Source organism: Protopterus annectens, chromosome 7.part0 (assembly GCF_019279795.1).
Source record: "Protopterus annectens isolate FY-2018-M chromosome 7.part0, PAN1.0, whole genome shotgun sequence".
NCBI lineage: Eukaryota > Metazoa > Chordata > Ceratodontiformes > Protopteridae > Protopterus > Protopterus annectens.
In genome coordinates, this window is record NC_056739.1 from 1,314,345,310 (window position 1) to 1,314,364,398 (window position 19,089).

The following is a 19,089-nucleotide window of genomic DNA, read 5'->3' on the forward strand; positions in this document are numbered from 1 at the left end:
TGGAATGTGCATTAGTCATGCACGACACTGTCCAGCTCTAAATGGTCATGCATAACCTACTACCCAGGATCAAACACCTGCCCATGTGACACACATGTCCCAACATGAATAAGCGAGAGAATATATTGCACACATTTGCATAGTGGCACATGGTATAAGGGTGATGAAGGCACTGACGTAAACAGGATACCCCACTGTGTGAGTGACAATTAATGTGTGTATAGGTGTGACCTGACCAACAATGGTACAATGCCACATGTCATGTGACCGTAGAAAATAACTATGCACCATACTGCATGTAACAGTTGCCTAAAGCGGTCACATCAGGACAGAATAAACGTAATTCGTACAAGAAACAGGCAAACAACAAAAGTGCCAAAGGTATAAGGCACACAGCTAGGAAACAAATGAATGTTCTAAACCTGCACTGACCGTGGCTATGTGTTGGCCCAAACAATCTGGTGTCCACAGTAGGGTTATCATCTGTCCCACTTTGCGAGGGACAGTCCATCGTTGGACAGTTGTGTCCTGACAAAAGACATTTCAAATGGCAAATGTCCTGGGATTGTAGGACATAATTATGTCCCATATGTTATGTAATAGTAGCAGAAAATAATTATTGCAGTATCTACAATACCTAAATGTTACAAGAAACAGAATAAGCAACCAAACCGCTACAACAATAGGCTTCTATGTAGGCAAATAAGTAAAGTTCTATCTGTTGTACTGACCGTGGGTATGTGTTGACTTGTAAAATCTGATGTGTGTTCCGAAAATGTCCCATCTAGGCCATTTGAAAAGGTGCCAACCCTAGTCACCAGAATACAGCACAACCTGTACATATGATAATGTCAACGATACCAATGGTCTGAGCATTCGCACAATAACTGGCCAGACCCTTAAAAACTCACAAAGCCAGTGACCTTTGGGGGAAAGGTGTTGAATGAGAATGACTACTTACAACAATGAAGAGTAATAGACGCATTTAACTGCAGAAAATTAGTAGTATTACGAATCTGTCAACACGTTCCAAGTTAATAGTACTAATATGGTAGAAGTGTCCATGATTGTCCCTGAGTTGTCATAGCCTTGTCCCTGTCACTGTAGACACGAGCCCCCGAGTATCAGAGAGGTCCATACACAGAAGTACACCAACCAACTGTCCCATCTGTTGACAGGACTATTGCATACCTGTAGTGAATTCATAACAGATGTCCAGCATAATATTCATTGTATGTATAAATGAATGAAATAGTCAAATGGGAAGGGAAGGGAAACCCCCCCCCCATATATATATGGGTCCCATTCAGAAGACCGAAATGCCGATTCCCCAACGCGGAAATCACCGACGCCAGATGACCGACAGGTACGTATACCGACAGGGTGATTCGCCGACAGTGGAAAGACTGACAAGGGTAATCTGCGATCGCGACCCGGTAAGTGTGCGATAGTGACGGAGGTAGGAGTGGTCAGGTAAGTGAGTTAGGGTTAGGGTGCAGGTAGGTGATGTGTACGTTAGTGTCGGAGCTTGGGCTAGGGGTGTGTAAGTGAGTTAGGGTTAGGGTGCAGGTAGGTGATGTGTACGTTAGTGTCGGAGCTTGGTCTAGGGGTGTGTAAGTGAGTTAGGGTTAGGGTGCAGGTAGGTGATGTACGTTAGTGTCGGAGCTTGGGCTAGGGGTGTGTAAGTGAGTTAGGGTTAGGGTGCAGGTAGGTGAAGTGTGCGATAGTGTCGGACGTTAGGGTTAGGGTTTGGGTCAGGGCTAGTGTGTATGGTATGTAGTGTCGCGTGTTGTTTACGTTCCGTGTGTCGGTGATTTGGTGTTCGGTGTTTTGCGTTGTCGGGTTTGTGTCGGGTTTGTGTGTTGTCGGTTATTTGGCGTCGGTGAGTTTTGTGTCGGGGAATCGGCGTGTCGGTGTTTAGAAGTAGACCCATATATATATATATATAAATATATATATAGATATGTTAGGAACGCTGAAAGACGAAAGCAAACCTAAGGGTTGTGAAGGGAATCCAGAGCAAGTTAGGAATTATGAAGTGCTCGCAGCGTATGTCACATAAAGCTGCACAAGTGTGAGTAGAACACTGCTCTCCACACCAGAGGCAGGGCTATACCAGTGGCCATAACATTGTTGAAGTGCTACATCAACATTGTAAACAGACGGAATGTAGTACATGTTGCAACCACCTACACTTGTAACCTGCAAATCGTTCATACTCCATAACACCAGGAAAGGCACATATCTGCAAATATGAATGGATGGTGAGCCTGTGAATACACGAGGTGGTACAAAATGTGTGTAGGGCCCCAAGACTCATGAGAGGGCAATGTGTAAAGGTGTGTCATGGCTGCGATATAAGGTGTATAATGGCTGTTATGTGGGGAAACTCAACACGGGTGTGCAGGAGAAACTATGGATATGTGAGTATGGACACAGGAGTGATAGGGTATGTTGCGCCAGGTGCAATGGAGCAGCCCGTGGAGGTCAGCTAGTACATAGGTGCGATTCCCAGATAGAGCGTCGTTTGTGTGGAGACATGCGTGAATGGGCATATCGTTGTCGGACGTTGTGCGTCAGGTCTGGCAGCCCGGCACGTAAAACCTATACGCCACCCATGAGCGGGACGGAGTTCTGCTGTGACAACCCCAAACCGGGAAGAGCAGAAAGATACAACTACATGAAGACAACAATTTGTCGACGTACAGTCACAGTAACACAAACACACATCCTATCAACAGTACAGAAACAAACAGGAAAACTAGGCTGCACATACGAGGAATATATCGAATGACACTATCACAACCCAGTTAGCAGCGGCACCCCAGACATGAAAAACGAGCGACATCTGTCTACTGCATAACGTGCAATATACTAAGCACAAGTTCACCGGAGTGAAGTCTCGGTGTCAGAATGACTAAGGCAATAGTATGCTGTTGAAGCAGGGATAAAACCAATACGCATGTGTAAGTGTCCATGTCCGGGAAATGTATAGGTTAATGGACACACAGATGTATATATAGATAAAAACGTATATATATACACATAGCTATATTAATTTATATACACATATATATCCATACGGATATATATACATACGGATATATATACATATATATATATATATATATATATATATATATATATATATATATATATATATATATATACACACACACACACACACACAAGGATATACTATGGATATATATAGATAGATATATATATATATATATATATACACAAACAACAGGTAGTGATATATACGCATACACACAAAACAAACTATATGTCAGTGTAGATATACACATTCACATAAATAGGTTACTTCACAGCAATTAGGGGTAACATATTTACAGCCCGGGCATTTGTGACTGGGCGGTCCAATAAAGACACGTTGTACCCCCCCACATCGCCCAGCTAGGCCAGACAGACATACAGACAGGCAATACAGAGCAATACACTGCCGCTGTCTAAAACACCGGTAGGAAAGGACCAGTGGGAGAGTTCTGCAAGGTCTACACTTTAAACATGGATAACGGTGTCCCTTGCGGGACCCCAAAAATTCAGGGTATGAAAGAATCTGCTGACATTATTATGAGCAGGATGTAGGTGTATGTAGAACAGTAGGTAGTGCAAGTGTGATAATACATGGGTTGACAAAACGTACGACATGTGTCCCGAGATGGGGAGAGTGGGCAATGTGTAGGGGTGTGCTCATACCCCAGCTGCGCTTGCAGTAAATATTTGTCATGACTGCTGTAGAGGGGTGCCAGGTAGGTGGACCATGGGTATGCATTAATGAGCTTAAGTGTGCAGGTGCTGGTTGGCAGAGATGTAGTAGGCCCGCCCAGTGGAAGTCATTAATATTCCTATGTGGGCATAGCATATGCCTACACCTCCCAAACCTGAAGAGCACATCTACTGGATAGTTTGTAAACCATCAGGGAATACATAGGGACTGTATCAGTGCCGTGTACCTGATTAGCATGGACGCCCATAGTTATGTATCAGAATGTAACAAAGTCCAACTAAACACTGCCAGAACTACTGATATTAGGTGAACAGGTGGCGCAATACAGGTAATGACAGATGACAACATGTATGAGTCATAAGCGGCAAGTACCTCGACAAACATGAATGAATACATATGTTCTGTGACTGTGAATGTGTCTGGTTAATAGAACCAATCATCTAAATGTGTCCCGCAGGGTGTTATGCATTGTTCCTGATACAGTGTTCATTCACACCCATTGGTATGTGAGTTCTGCTACTGATGGAAAGTGCATAAGTTGCTGACCACCTCAGGTAGATGATAGCATAATAAAAGAGGTTAAACACCTATACGCCTGCGAGGGACACACCCGTCTGGGCAGTTGTGTCTTGTAAAATGACAGTTATGGCACATGGCCTGTGCATACCTCTCAACTGTCCCTGATTTTCAGGGATGTCCCTGATTTTGACTCAAATGTTAACTCTGTCCCTCTTAATCCCTCCTAAAACTAGTGACATTTGGAGGAAAGGTGGTGAATTACACTTAATGAATAATGACAATAATTAAGAGTTATAAACTTCTTTTACTTCAGAAAATGTGTATTCATTCATATGCACTGATTCTGTCAATGTTTCAAGTTAATAGCACTAATATTTTAAAGGTGTCCCTGATTGTCCCTGATTTTTTCTTGACTTGTCCCTGATTCTGTTGAAATTTGTCCCCAATTGGTTGAAAGGTCTGGGCATTTGAGTTCGGGAATGGAGGCTATATAGTGTGTGTGGTGGCGTCAGACATCAATTTGTTGTATCAGTAACAGCTACATGTAATAGGAAACAGTATTATCAGTTATAATGCTACATGAATAACCTTAACGTATGCAAACCGTGGAGGTCATCCATGTACTACTGGCTGTGGGTCAGACCTCTCAACCAATTGGGGACAAATTTCAACAGAATCACGGACAAGTCAAGAAAACACAAGGATAATCAGGGACACATTTAAAATATTAGAGCTATTAACTGGAAACATTGACAGAATCAGAGCATATGAATTGATACACATTTTCTGAAGTAAAAGAAGTTTGTAACTCTTAATTATTGTCATTATTCATGAAGTGTAATTTACCACCTGTCCTCCAAACGTCACTAGTTTTAGAAGGGATTAAGAGGGACAGAGTTAAAATTTGAGTCAAAATCAGGGATAGCCCTGAAAATCAGGGACAGTTGAGAGGTATGCTGTGGGTATGTGTTGCCTCGACACATGTGATAGCTCCACATATAGGGTCTATAGGGCCAACACCAGTCTGAACGGCCAAAGTGGAACCTACTCTGTAGAACTGTCAGATGTACCAGGGCAGAACATATTTACAGCCATGCATAGTACAGAAATATACATATCGGAGCAAATCAAAGAGTAGTCTAGCAGAAGTATAGTTGCTTATGATACTACATATGACATATCGACGTGTCAGGTATACAAGACCTGTAACAGGCAACCAGTACAGACACCTACAACATGAGAAGGTCCCCTAATCAGGACAGTTGCAATGGCTAGAGTATTGTCCATACCACTCAACTGTCTCTGAATGTCAGGTACGTCCCTGAATTTGACTGAAAGTCTAAGTGTGTCCTTCTTAATCCCTCCTAAATGTAGTGGCTGTTGAAGGAAAGGTGGTGAATTACACTTACTGACTAATGACAATAAGTAAGAGTTATAAACAACTGTTACTTCAGAATATGTGCATTATTTCATATGCTCTGATTCTGTCAGTGTCAAGTTAATAGTACTACTTTTGTAAAAGTGTCCCTGTTTTTCATGACCTGTCCCTGAGTCTGCAGAAATGTGTCCCCGATTGGTGGAGAGTTCTGGTATTGTCACATGTGATGTGTGATGAGGGACTGTCCCATGCAAAGTGGGAAAGGTGTCACTCCTACAGTCTCCCGTTGTGCAATCTGAAAGGTGGTCAACGTGCAGTTGGTATGTGGTAGCATGACTCGGCAGACAGCTGCGTTAACAAACTCAAGTCACATGTCAGCATTGCAGAGTATCGGTTCCCATGTATCAGGCAGATGGGAGCAGATCGTATGAGGAACAAGCATATAATATGAGTACGTCACTGGACAGGCCGCCGAGTCCGTACAGTCAAACGGCTACCGTCGCAAAATGGTTACACATACCCGATACTGTAGTCATGTAGTCCGATGTAATACACATCATAAGGGATCACACACACCCAGCGTGAGTGACAAATGTAAGCGGAAATGTCGGAGAGCGAGCGGCTGTAAGCGTGTTTGTCTACCAGTATGCCAGTAGTGCCCTGTCAAAGAAATGTGGAGTGTAAACGTGTATAAGGTGCTGTGACCAGAGGTCAGCAGTGCTTAACACTGTGCAAACCCATGCGCAACAGCTGCCACCTGCTGGACTGTGCCTTACCCGGTTTGTATCCAAAGGCGTCGGCCTGTCCGCAAACAAAGAACCGCCCTATACACGTGATGGTAGAAGTACCCTGCACACATAGCTCATGTGAATTAACAATAGACCATGGCATATGTACAGACAATAGACCGCAAACACCATACAGCGCAGACATCCAACAGTATAGCAATGTACTGGCAGATATGTCCGGACCACTGATTTGTGCATGCCTGGCCGTCCTGTGGTTCAGTGTGTGAGCATGCCAAGTATGACTGTTATGCATGTTGTAGACTGACAATACTGTCATGTGTGTGAGCATGCAAAGTATGGTCAACTGTATTGCATGTGTCACATGTCTAGATAGTTAGTACTGTGTTGCTGACCCCTTCGTTCTACACAGACAGGTGACATGCTGTGTCTGCAGGGTAGCTAATGGTCATGTGGCATTGACAGTTGCTACATGTCTGTATAGCGTGGGGGGACATGCAACCACAACCACAGTCCTACACAGCACCGTGGGTGGTGCACATGACTCTCACATGTGTAGGTGTGACAGGGGGCACAGGCAACAGTTGTACACATCTGCCGCTACTGTACTGGTCTGCCGGGTACTCCATGTCAGTGTGTGGACCTACCTAAATTGCTGGTTGGAGGGATACCAGGGTATGTCAGTTCCCAGCATTAATTACCAGCACAGTGGTGTTGGACGTCCTATTACACATCCTACATCAAACAGCCTGGCCTGCTGTCATCTGTGTGTGTCATAGGGGGTTGGGGTCAGTCATTGGGCATATCCATAGGCCATCGTATATCATTTGTCTGTATTTGTCCACATCTGTCCAGCTGCATGGAATGTGTGTGGGCTGTATGGACACACATGATGGTCAGCCCATAATCTGCAGTGGGTTAGGACACCCTGTGTACTACAGCCTACCATTGTGACCCCCGTATGTGCTACAGAGGTCATGGTGCCACTATGGATGTGTACTGTCTGCTGCCCTAACATATGGCCACCACAATCACTTGTATGCTCACATACATATCAGAGCAATGGGTAAGTACACATTCTAATACAACTGCCACTTGTTAGGTCAATAGACATACCCTGGTTGTGTTACGGACTGGAGGACAGTGCTGGAATGCTGCCTATGTCGGATGCACACAGTGCACCTCCCATACATGGCTGAGCACAGGTACTGTCATGTTTGGCATCCATTGTACTGTGTGCTGGTCAGAGAGGGGAAATCTGGGTACCTACTGTGTCAGTGCATATGCCTTGTGTTGCCTCTTTGCCAAGGGCAGGTCATACTGTGCACAGGCTGTTGCCGACTTTGCCCTACTCAGGTAGTTCCTTCACCAAGTCACACTGTGCCTGTACAGGCCTTGGCAGTGGTGTTGGGCTGTGTGACCCTGTCCCATGCTGATCCTGTTGCAACTGTTACTGCAGGATAACATTGTGTAGCATAGCAAATAACATAACAGCATGTATGCATGTAGCTTGTGAATACTGCAGAGCCCCAACAGATGTGTCCGGATACCAGAACTGTGAACCGAGCATCCCAAACACATGCACATATATATGTCTTGCCTGTGCATCCGCCTCAGTATGGTGTGACTGTTCAGGTGTGTGTGCATTGCTGATGGGTGGTATAAGCCACTACACCGGTGTTTACCCAGCATCCCCCACTAGGAGACTGTAGGGGATGTCCACATAGGCATTGGTGTGCTACAGCTGTGTCAGACGCCATATATCGGACACATCACAGCTTCCAGGGCAGACAGCACACACATTCAATCTCATGCTGTGGCCATCACATAGGGACTAGCTGTTAGAGGGTATGCCCCTGCACTGACTGTAGGCCCTACCCTGCTCCCGGGTGGTGCTATGTGTGCAGGCTATAGCACCCAGTACCCCAGGGTACTTATCCATGTGGTTGAACAGATTCATATTTCTGGTCCACTAATCACGTGTGTGGAGGACCTGTACGTGCTCACTAGCATGTGTTGACATGGCATCTGTGAACTGGTGCAATACTTTGGATGCAGATGCCTGTGAGATACCCATGATATCCCCAGTTGTGCTGTGTGAGGTACCTGTGGCTAGTACACCTAGGCCAACGCATTCCATGGTATCCACTGTGATGCGTTCCCCTTGGCCTGTTTGATGTGTTAGGCACAGGTCAACAAGCTGCTGTAGGAGGTCTCTGTCCACCCCATAGTGCTCCAACATCCCCAGCCCATGTAGACCCTGGTAAGTCACCCCCGGTCTATAAAGTCTTATGTCACCCCAATAAGGGTTGTTCGGCAGCATACACATCTGCACTGCCCCAGCCTCCTGCACATGTTGGTATATGTTGCCTGCTGCAGCCCGTGTCATTTGGTTGGACTGTGTCATGAAATGTCCCTGCAGGTATACACAGGTGGTGTAGAGTGTGGACGAAACATGTGTGTATGCTGCTTGCTCGCATTAATGTACTGTTCATGTGTGGGCAGGCCATGTCATCAGCTGATTGTACTGATCAACACCTGTTTGTACAGCCTGTACACCCTGACTACCCCACCACTGCTCTCATCCCTCCCAATGTCACCAGGCAGGTATAGACACACCCCTAGCTTAAGTTTGCTAAGGCAGGAGCAGTCCCAAGGCACAGCTCTGCAATGTACGTACAGTATGCCTGACCCCCCTCCCATGCTGTCAACTATATGCAAGACCTGCACCTGGCTGACTACACACATACACTCCAGGGACCAGCAGCAAACCCTGGTGATAAATGTGATACACCATAGTCGACCTCATCTAGATAGTATAGTCTTCTAATGAATAGTTATATGACCCATACCGAACCTTCAACATATTAACCACTGCTCAGTGTCACTCAGATCCACACACAACTGGCAACAGGTGCCTTACCATCACCATATTCGATGTCCCATGGTCTGCCCAGCAACAAAATAACCGGTGTCTACACAACTACAACCCGTGGCCCTGCACACCACAGATGATGTGCATTAACAGCACGCCATGGCAGATATACATAGATCCCAGGTTATCACGTACAGATCATCCGGCACAAATAGTCAATAGTGCTGATGTCCCCAGACATATGTTCACATCTATGTCCACCTCTACATCTACGTATATCACATATATTATTTGTAGACATATATACATGGACATACATATATGTATATATACATACACACATATACATGTACACACATATGTAGATATGGCATTTCTAACACAACAGCGAACCACATGACAGCAATGCATTAGACAGGAATGGAAAGGAAACTACATGTGCCACCTGCATCATGTAGTGTTGTTAATATCAAGGCATGTGTGTTATGTTGCGTCACATGGGTCAGACCGTAGCAAGGGTAAGAGTAGGGCTGCTGAAAGTTACTCACCAGACCTATTGGCGACTGTATGTGTTGACAACCCAGTGTCTTGGAAGAATATGCAGGCTGTGGACACTAAATAGGTCAGCAACAAAACAAACTGGACACATCCTGCAGCTAGCCACCCACAGATACCAACACATACGCTATAACTGCCAAACACACACCTGCCATGCCCTGGAATGGAGCATCTACCTGTGTAGTCTACCACACTACAGCATTATACGGTAACAGCACTCGCTACCGAGTTCCGGCATCACTGCACTCCCACAGGCATACTTCTAGGCGGATGACATCATCCGCAAAGGCAAAGGCGCCAATAGGGAATGTATGTGGTGTGAGCCATCTAAAAGCATTACTCTGTCCCCAGGCAGCTGGAAGCACACACACAAACACACACACACACACACACACACACACACACACACACACACACACACAGGCAGACATGTGGCAGGGCTAGGAGTCGAACATACACCTAACTACCATACACCGAACTACCTTATCACACTACAGCATTACGCAGTTACAGAACGCACTACTGAGATTACTGAACACAGCACTCCCAGAGGCATACTTCTAGGTGGATGACATCATCCGCAAAGGCAAAGACACTGATAGGGAATGTATGTGGTGTGAGGCATCGAAAAGCATTACTGTGTCTCCAGGCAGCTGGAAACACACACACACACACACACCCACACACAAACACACAGGCACACACTTGGCAGGACTGGGAGTCGAACATACACCTAACTATCTTATCACACTACAGCATTGCGCAGTTACAGAGCGCGCTACCGAGATTACTGAACACAGCACTCCCAGAGGCATACTTCTAGGTGGATGACATCATCCGCAAAGGCAATGACGCCAATAGGGAATGTATGTGGTGTGAGGCGTCTAAAAGCATGACTGTGTCCCCAGGCAGCTGGAAACACACACACACACACACACACACACACACACACACACACACACACACACACACACACACTTGGCAGGGCTGGGAGGTGAACATACACCTAACTACCTTATCACACTACAGCATTACACAGTTACAAAATGCGCTACCGAGATTACTGAACACAGCACTCCCAGAGGCATACTTCTAGGTGGATGACATCATCTGCAAAGGCAAAGACGCCGATAGGGAATGTATGTGGTGTGAGGCGTCTAAAAGCATTACTGTGTCCCCAGGCAGCTGGAAACACACACACACACACACACACACACACACACACACACACACAGAGGCACACACTTGGCAGGGTGGGGAGTCGAACATACACCTAACTACCTTATCACACTACAGCATTACGCAGTTACAGAACATTCTACTGAGATTACTGAACACAGCACTCCCAGAGGCATACTTCTAGGTGGATGACATCATCCATAAAGGCAAAAATGCTGATAGGGAATGTATGTGGTGTGAGTCGTCTAAAAGCATTACTGTGTCCCCAGGCAGCTGGAAACACACACACACATAGAGGCACGCACTTGGCAGGGCTGGGAGTCGAACATACAGCTAACTACCTTATCACACTACAGCATTTCACAGTTACAGAACACGCTACTGAGATTATTGAACACAGCACTCCCAGAGGCATACTTCTAGGTGGATGACATCATCCACAAATGCAAAGACGCCGATAGGGAATGTATGTGGTGTGAGGCGTCTAAAAGCATTACTGTGTCCCCAGGCAGCTGGAAACACACACACACTTGGCAGGGCTGGGAGTCGAACATACACCTAAATAGCTTATCACACTACAGCATTACGCAGTTACAGAACGCGCTACCGAGATTACTGAACACAGCACTCCAGAGGCATACTTCTAGGTGGATGACATCATCCACAAAGGCAAGGACGCCGATAGGGACTGTATAGAGAGTGAGCAGTCTGAAAGTATATTACTGTCCCAAGGCAGATGTAGACAAACACACGGCAGTGGTGTGATCGGGGCAACTAAATATCTATGGAGCACTACAACAACACTACATAGATATGGGATGCGCCACAGACAGTACACCCTTCAAGAAAGTCAACCAGTGTGTTTAATGTAGGCATCCATCATGATGTTGAAAAGGGACATCTGTTGCCTGGATGACCACCATCGCTATACAGGATGTCAATTGCCATGCCCATGCACAGAGGCACATCACCGATATAAGGTGTCACTGGGCATGCCCACACGCTTAGTATCACATGTCCATTTGGAATGTACTGTGTGTCCATCTACACAACGGCGTACTGGGCATGCTCACACACTTAGCAGTTGCAAAGGGCCGTCTTGCATGCACATGGATTCTAAACATGGAAGGGCGCAGTTTGGAATGTACTGTGTGTCCATCTACAGAACGGCGTACTGGGCATGCTCACACACTTAGTAGTTGCAAAGGGCAATCTCGCATACACACGGATTCTAAACACGGAAGGGAACAGTATGGTGTTACTGTCCCCACGTACATGAAGGCCACTCACATGTACTGACCAGTACACACTCAGGAGCCATCACAGATATCTCAGGTGCAGATCACAGAGGTACACACCACAGTCTACAATGTAGCCCTCAGACATAACCATGTCGTTGGACCAGAAAAACACAGCCATACATTACCACAACACCGTGTGGCTCATGACCAGTGGACTGTACATAGGTCTACAGCAACTGCGCAGACTACACATGTACTGACAGGGTTCCATCATGTGTTATGCATTGCAATGATACCACTGTACATAACCAGGTCGGCTCTACACATACCAGGGGCCCTGGGTCTTACGCAGCTGTGACAGATGACTGTCACTGTACACCAAAGAACACACATGTTTGGATATGACATACATGTAATCGCAGTGGATATGTGCATGGACCACACACACAACACATATGTACATAGCATAGCTTTTGCTGTCCCCTGTGCAGACAAGTAGCTACAGCAATCACACACACACAAATGGAAGGTGGGTCCATGGCTGTTGAATGCTAACAGTACATGAGGTAGCAATGTTGACCGAGGACACATTCCCTCTGTACTAGTTACCCATGACACCCATCATATCATACAACAGTCCATGTGTTATGTATGTCATCACACATGTCCACCAATTGCAATGCATACAAACATGGCTACATAACAGGCATGTAGGACCAACACACATGTACAATTTGTAGTGTGCATGCACCTACCATGCATGTGCAGTAGCTGATGTATGTAACTCATCTGTGCACAACTACAACATGCAGTTGCAATGCAGCCCCATCATTGACACCTGTATATGGTGACATACGGACAGTACGGTAGGATGTACATCAGGTATGGATGGATTTGTGTACATAAAGTGGTGATCCACCTGTGCAGATGGATGTTTGTCGGGGATGGCTCACAGGTGTGTCACATGCCATCCTACCATTATGTGTGCAAACAGTACGCTATGTTACTGTTACTTGATGGTGAAGACATAAAACCTACACAGCGGTCAGGTGTTACTGACTGTAAGTCACTTGACACCTGTAACACCTACATCCTCCCCTGTGCATATAGCAGCACAATTGCTGGACATAGCATTGGTACACATAATGCGGCCAATACTGCTGGATGTCTGTCAGACGTATCATCATTTAGCAGGTGTATCATTCACAGTACTGCCATGGGTGTTTGCTTGTGTAAACATATATGCCACGTATGGTGGAGAATACATCCCAATTGTTAAACATCCCTGTACACTGTTGTAGAGATCTGTACATACTGCAGTGTGGAAAGCATGACGTGGGCAGGGGTGGTGTGTGTATCACACACATATCAGCTATCCATATGTGAATGACATTTGTGGTCTCCACAGTGTGTGTGTGTGTGTATGTATGTATGGCTGTCTGGTGCATGGAGTGAGGGTGTATGCTACCATACAGAACACACAGGATCCCTAACCCCTCATGGTGATGCAGTCTACTACCCTGTTGATGCCACCGGTCTCAGCTGTACTGGCTACCTGTACATGTTCTTTCTCTGTGTCACATCATGTGGGTGCACAGTACTGTGAGGGTGATGACCACATAGGCAGGGGTGCTCACCTCAACACTACGGGGTGTGTGTTATAGTGTTGTTGACCCTGTGAGTGTGGGCATGTTACTGTAATGTGACAGGGTATTACTGCTACACAGTGAGGCCTCATGCTATCAAGTGGCCTCTAACGTTATCATCGGCCGGACCGCTGTGTACATTCCCTGCACCATGTCAACATACCTGTGCTGTGACCTGGTATGGATGTCATGTCTCTAGCCACTGTAGCCCATTAAACTGCCCACATGCTTCTGGATCAGTGTATGTGTGGACATCTGTGGTATGTTAGCCTTTCCAACAGTTAGGTTGAGGCTACGTATAGCATGCTGATATTGCCATACATGCCTGTGAGTACTCCACAGTTACACATGGGAGACTGCAAACACTGCTACCTGTAGGCACATGCAAGTAGACCATAAGAAGGGAACCAGGGCATCATTACCAACATGCTGTTAATGTTGTTACCGAGACACATACTGTGAACATATAACAATGCATGCTAAACCTGTACAACATGGTATGTTTGGTGCATGTCAACAGTACACAACTAATGTAATATACACTTCTCTCACTATTCTTACACAAGTAATGTAATATACGCTTCTCTCACTATTCTTACACAACTAATGTAATATACACTTCTCTCACTATTCTGTTCACCCGGTGCATCAGACCATTTGAGCATGTCCCTGCACTGATGGTGTGGATGACAGGGATGCAGCACAGGCTTCATCATATGCACAGGGTGATAATGTTTGCCAGGGGCATAGGCTGCACCAATGGATGACACCATGTGTGTGGGTAAGGGCTGGTGATATGACTGGACATGTCTGTTCAGTATGCATGTGGGTGTTGCGGTGCCCTACAGATGTGTTTGCTGTGTGCATGTATGTGTGCACACAGTTCTGCCTTTTGTGAGGCCTGCACAGGGGTATTATTGACAGCTCCAGATTGTACAGACCAGGTTGTACAGCTCACTGTGTCTGGCCACGGCCACGTGACCTGTGCCTGCCAGGGGTTGTATGGGCACTACCAGGCAGAGGTACAGATTGGCTACTGTCCCATGACACATGTCCACTGGAACCATGTCCCCGCTGGGAACGTCCAGGGCCACGTCCACATGGCCTGCTGTGTCCTGGTATGGACAGCGCAGCACCAGCTGCACTGCTACTGCTACTGGCACTATGGAAGCGGGCATGTGAGGTGGCACGCTCACGTTGACCTGCACTAGGTGGTGTAGCTGGCCTACGTCTACGTGGCCTATGCCTCACTCCTACCAGATGTTCCAGCACAGACAGCTCACGCTCGTGGATTGCCATGCCACAGTCAAGGATTCCGACCATGTCACCCAATCACCTATCCAGAACATCAGCAATCTGCTGTTGAGCATTGGCCAATGCCTGGATGTTGTCATTTAGGGTATGGATAGCAGCCCTCTGCAGCCTCTGCCCTTCTCTGTTCTGCCGTTCAGCACATGCCTATGCCGCCATTACAGTCTGGAACATGTATCTGGTGATACCAGCTGCTGTGCTCTGTCCTGCAGGTGCATGTCTGCCAGAGGTCCTCCTATGAGCAGCACCGGCCACATGCCTGTGTGGCACATCTGCAGTCATTATACTGACACCATGGTGTGGAGACACACCTTCTGTAGCCACCACACGTTCCTGTTCCACGCTGACAGATGCTGACTGTTCTTCCTCTATGGCCACTGGTGATGCAGTATGTGTTGGCAGCATAACTGTGTGTGGGGAAGAGGGGGACATAGCTGGGATGGCAACCACTGGCACAGATTCAGCCCCTGACAACCCTGCCTGTACCTCATGCATATGTTCATCACTGCTAGTATCTGTGGTGTCACTAACATCAGCAGGAGGGTAATGCACCTACATCACCTGTGAATGCAAAGAAAGACTCTAAATTACAATAGACACACACACACAGTGACAGACACACACAGTGACAGACACACACACACAGTGACAGACAGACACACACAGTGGCAAACAGACACACATACACACACACACAGACACACACAGTGACAGACACACACACAGTGACACACACAGACACACACAGTGACACACACACAGACACACACAGACACACCATGCATGTGATTTGACAGATGGCATGCAGCATGCATGTGATACAGCAGATGGCATGCAGCTCAGACATTAATAGTGTTAGTTAGCATACCTCCCTGGGATGCACACTACAGCAAGCAGGTGTCATATCAGTAGCCATGCAGTTCACACAATCATGGTAGTATGCATGCATCCCCGTGATACACCATGTGGACCAGAACAGGATAACAGTACACATGGCTGACGTGACCTTGACATGTAATCTGCTGACGTGTGCATTAACATGCATACATGTCTGACACAATGGTGTCCTGACACATGTACAGCGTCATAATGGGCATCACATTGCGATGTTGTCTGTATGCCCTACAGATAGAATGCATGTTTAGCAAATGTGCATGAGCATGGAAGGGTAGTGTGAGCCATCTACATTGCTATACAGTGTGAAGTACAGACACTGTGCCATTGCATGGCATCATGAGGCGTCTGTTTTGCTATACAGTGCATAATATGTACACATTGCATAGCCATAACTGCATTCATACCCATGACATAACTGTGGATTGTGACCCACGATGCTGAGGTGTATACACACCAAACCATGCTGTGTCATGTGACAGGTCACTGGAGGACCTACAGATGACACCCCTGCACTACTAATACAGAGTCTTAGCTGCCTGGCAACCACGTCCCCACATAGCAGACTTGTCAATTCACCATGTCCCACATGACATTGATGTACCACACACACGAGGTGCACAGCTAATGGTGATGTCCTACAGCAGCAAGGGAAATGTACAGTATCTGTGGCCTGATGTGGTGTCAATGTCTGTGGAAGCTGTACAGGTGACTACTGTCATGCTATGACACAGTCATGATGTGCAACACATCTTATATGGTAGACTTCAGTGACACCTCCACTAGCTGTGCACAGGCTTTTAGGATGTCCAGTGTACCACATCAACTGTATAATCAGTCAACTAAGGCTATAATTGGACCATGTGTGGACAATGTGCAACAGGGTGTATACACATCACATCTGCTGTGTGGCTATGTGTCTCTGGCCATCCCCCATGGCCATGTGTGCACATGTGTTGGCCAAATGTGTGTGATGGCCATCTATCTCACATGTCTGTGTTGTCACATATGACATACACCTATAGGTGTCAGATATGTCACCATCCACAGGGCTATGCAGACAACGGGTTGTATGTTTGGTATGTGGGGTATGGGTTATGGGATAGTGTGACAATATTGCAGCCAGAGCACTATGGGTCTGGAACATGTCATATGGCACATCACAATGTGTGCACCCATTGCGGGGGCATATAACACAATGGTGACTCCTGTGGGCTGCCCATATCACAGCTCACTGTGTAGTACTGTTTGCATACCACACGTGTTGTTCCAATGTATAGTACATATGTCCACACATGTAGCAATGACAAATACTGTGGTTTCATGTCGGAATATCATTTCATTTGTATATATTGCACATGGGTAGCCAGTGTGAATGATGGGTGATGCGACCTGTATATCGTGACTGGACCAAACATAAAGTGTACAAGTGTTAACTGGCCACATGGCTTTAACATGCCTGATACTGATGATAGTCTCACCTGCAACGGACTGATGTCTGTGCAGCATGTCAGAGGTACCTGTATAGGGGTGACACAGCAGTTTGAACATTATCCATGACTGTATGACAGCCACAGGGTGCACTGTGCATGTTAACACATTCGCCTGTACAATAGCATATAGTATGCACATGTGTGCATACACAGGGTAGCATACTGTAGCATGCAGCATGTGTGTCAACATACCTTGCATATGATGTTACATTACATAATGTACAGCAACACATGCAACTAAATGGAATATAATAGTCATATGTGCAGTCCTGACTTACCAGGCAACTCCAGGCTCATTAGTTGGGAGACACCCACCTCCACGATGGCAGCTAGTGTTTGTGGATGCTGTTCTGAGGGTGTCCCCAGACTGGCCAGTAGCTCCTCAGTGTGTGTGTGAGTGGGGGCTGGGTTGGTGGCCCACCACCTGTTCCACCTTGTTCCCTGGCGATTGCAGTGCCACGCTGTTTTGCATGTCGTATCAAGTCCATGCAGTGTCTGCACACCTGCTGGTAGGTGCAGTTATGTCCACCCACATCATTCTCCCTCCTGCAAAGATCCTGTCACAGGTCGTCACACTGCTGGGCATGCTGTGGCACATGGCTGAACAACACCTCATAGTTCTCATGGAGATACGGGATGAGGACATCGTCCTCCTGGTGGCTGTACGCTGGCAGGCATGTACGAGGCATTATCTGTAAGACATAATGATGGTGACAGGTCACAGTATCAGAGATGTACAGAGATACTGCTGCACATACATTTCTAGTAAATCTAGTACATCTGCACAGTTATCTTTGCAGATCATCATGACACTGACACGACTGACACGTTTGTGTCACACACATGTAACACTCGTTATGCATTGGATATCATCACCATTTATGTGTGTCACCTCATTACATTGTTCATACTCCATGTGAATGCTGTCTTGATGTGGGCATGTCTGTTTGTCTGCACTGGTGTTCTTACCTATCAGCACATGCCTGGATGTGTCCACGGTAATGCTGTTGACCTTGATGCCGTGTATATGTCACATATCAACACATACACTGCCTTAATGGACTTGAGCAGTGACAATGCACACATATGCATGGAAACCTTTACATGCATGTGTTTTGCCATATACATCTACACGGCACTGTACAGCTGTTCAACATCCTGCCACGGATCGCCTGTGTTGCACATGTGATAGACATGGGACAATGGCTAGTTGGACGTCATTTGCAGGGATGGTTATCAACTATAGCATGTACGGGCAAGGTTTCCTATCTGTATCCGAGAGCCATATTGCCACCGCGAGGTGCATCAGTGCCACATTACTGATCCAGACAGGTGATACTACATCTACCATGAGGTGAGGTCATCACACCATGTATGACAGAGATGACATGTGCAGCTTTGATGGACAGGGTTGCATTGTATGGCGGGAGTATGTCACATGTATGGCACAGAGATCTGTCCAGCATGTGGCGATCCTAGTAGTAGGATGGTGGCT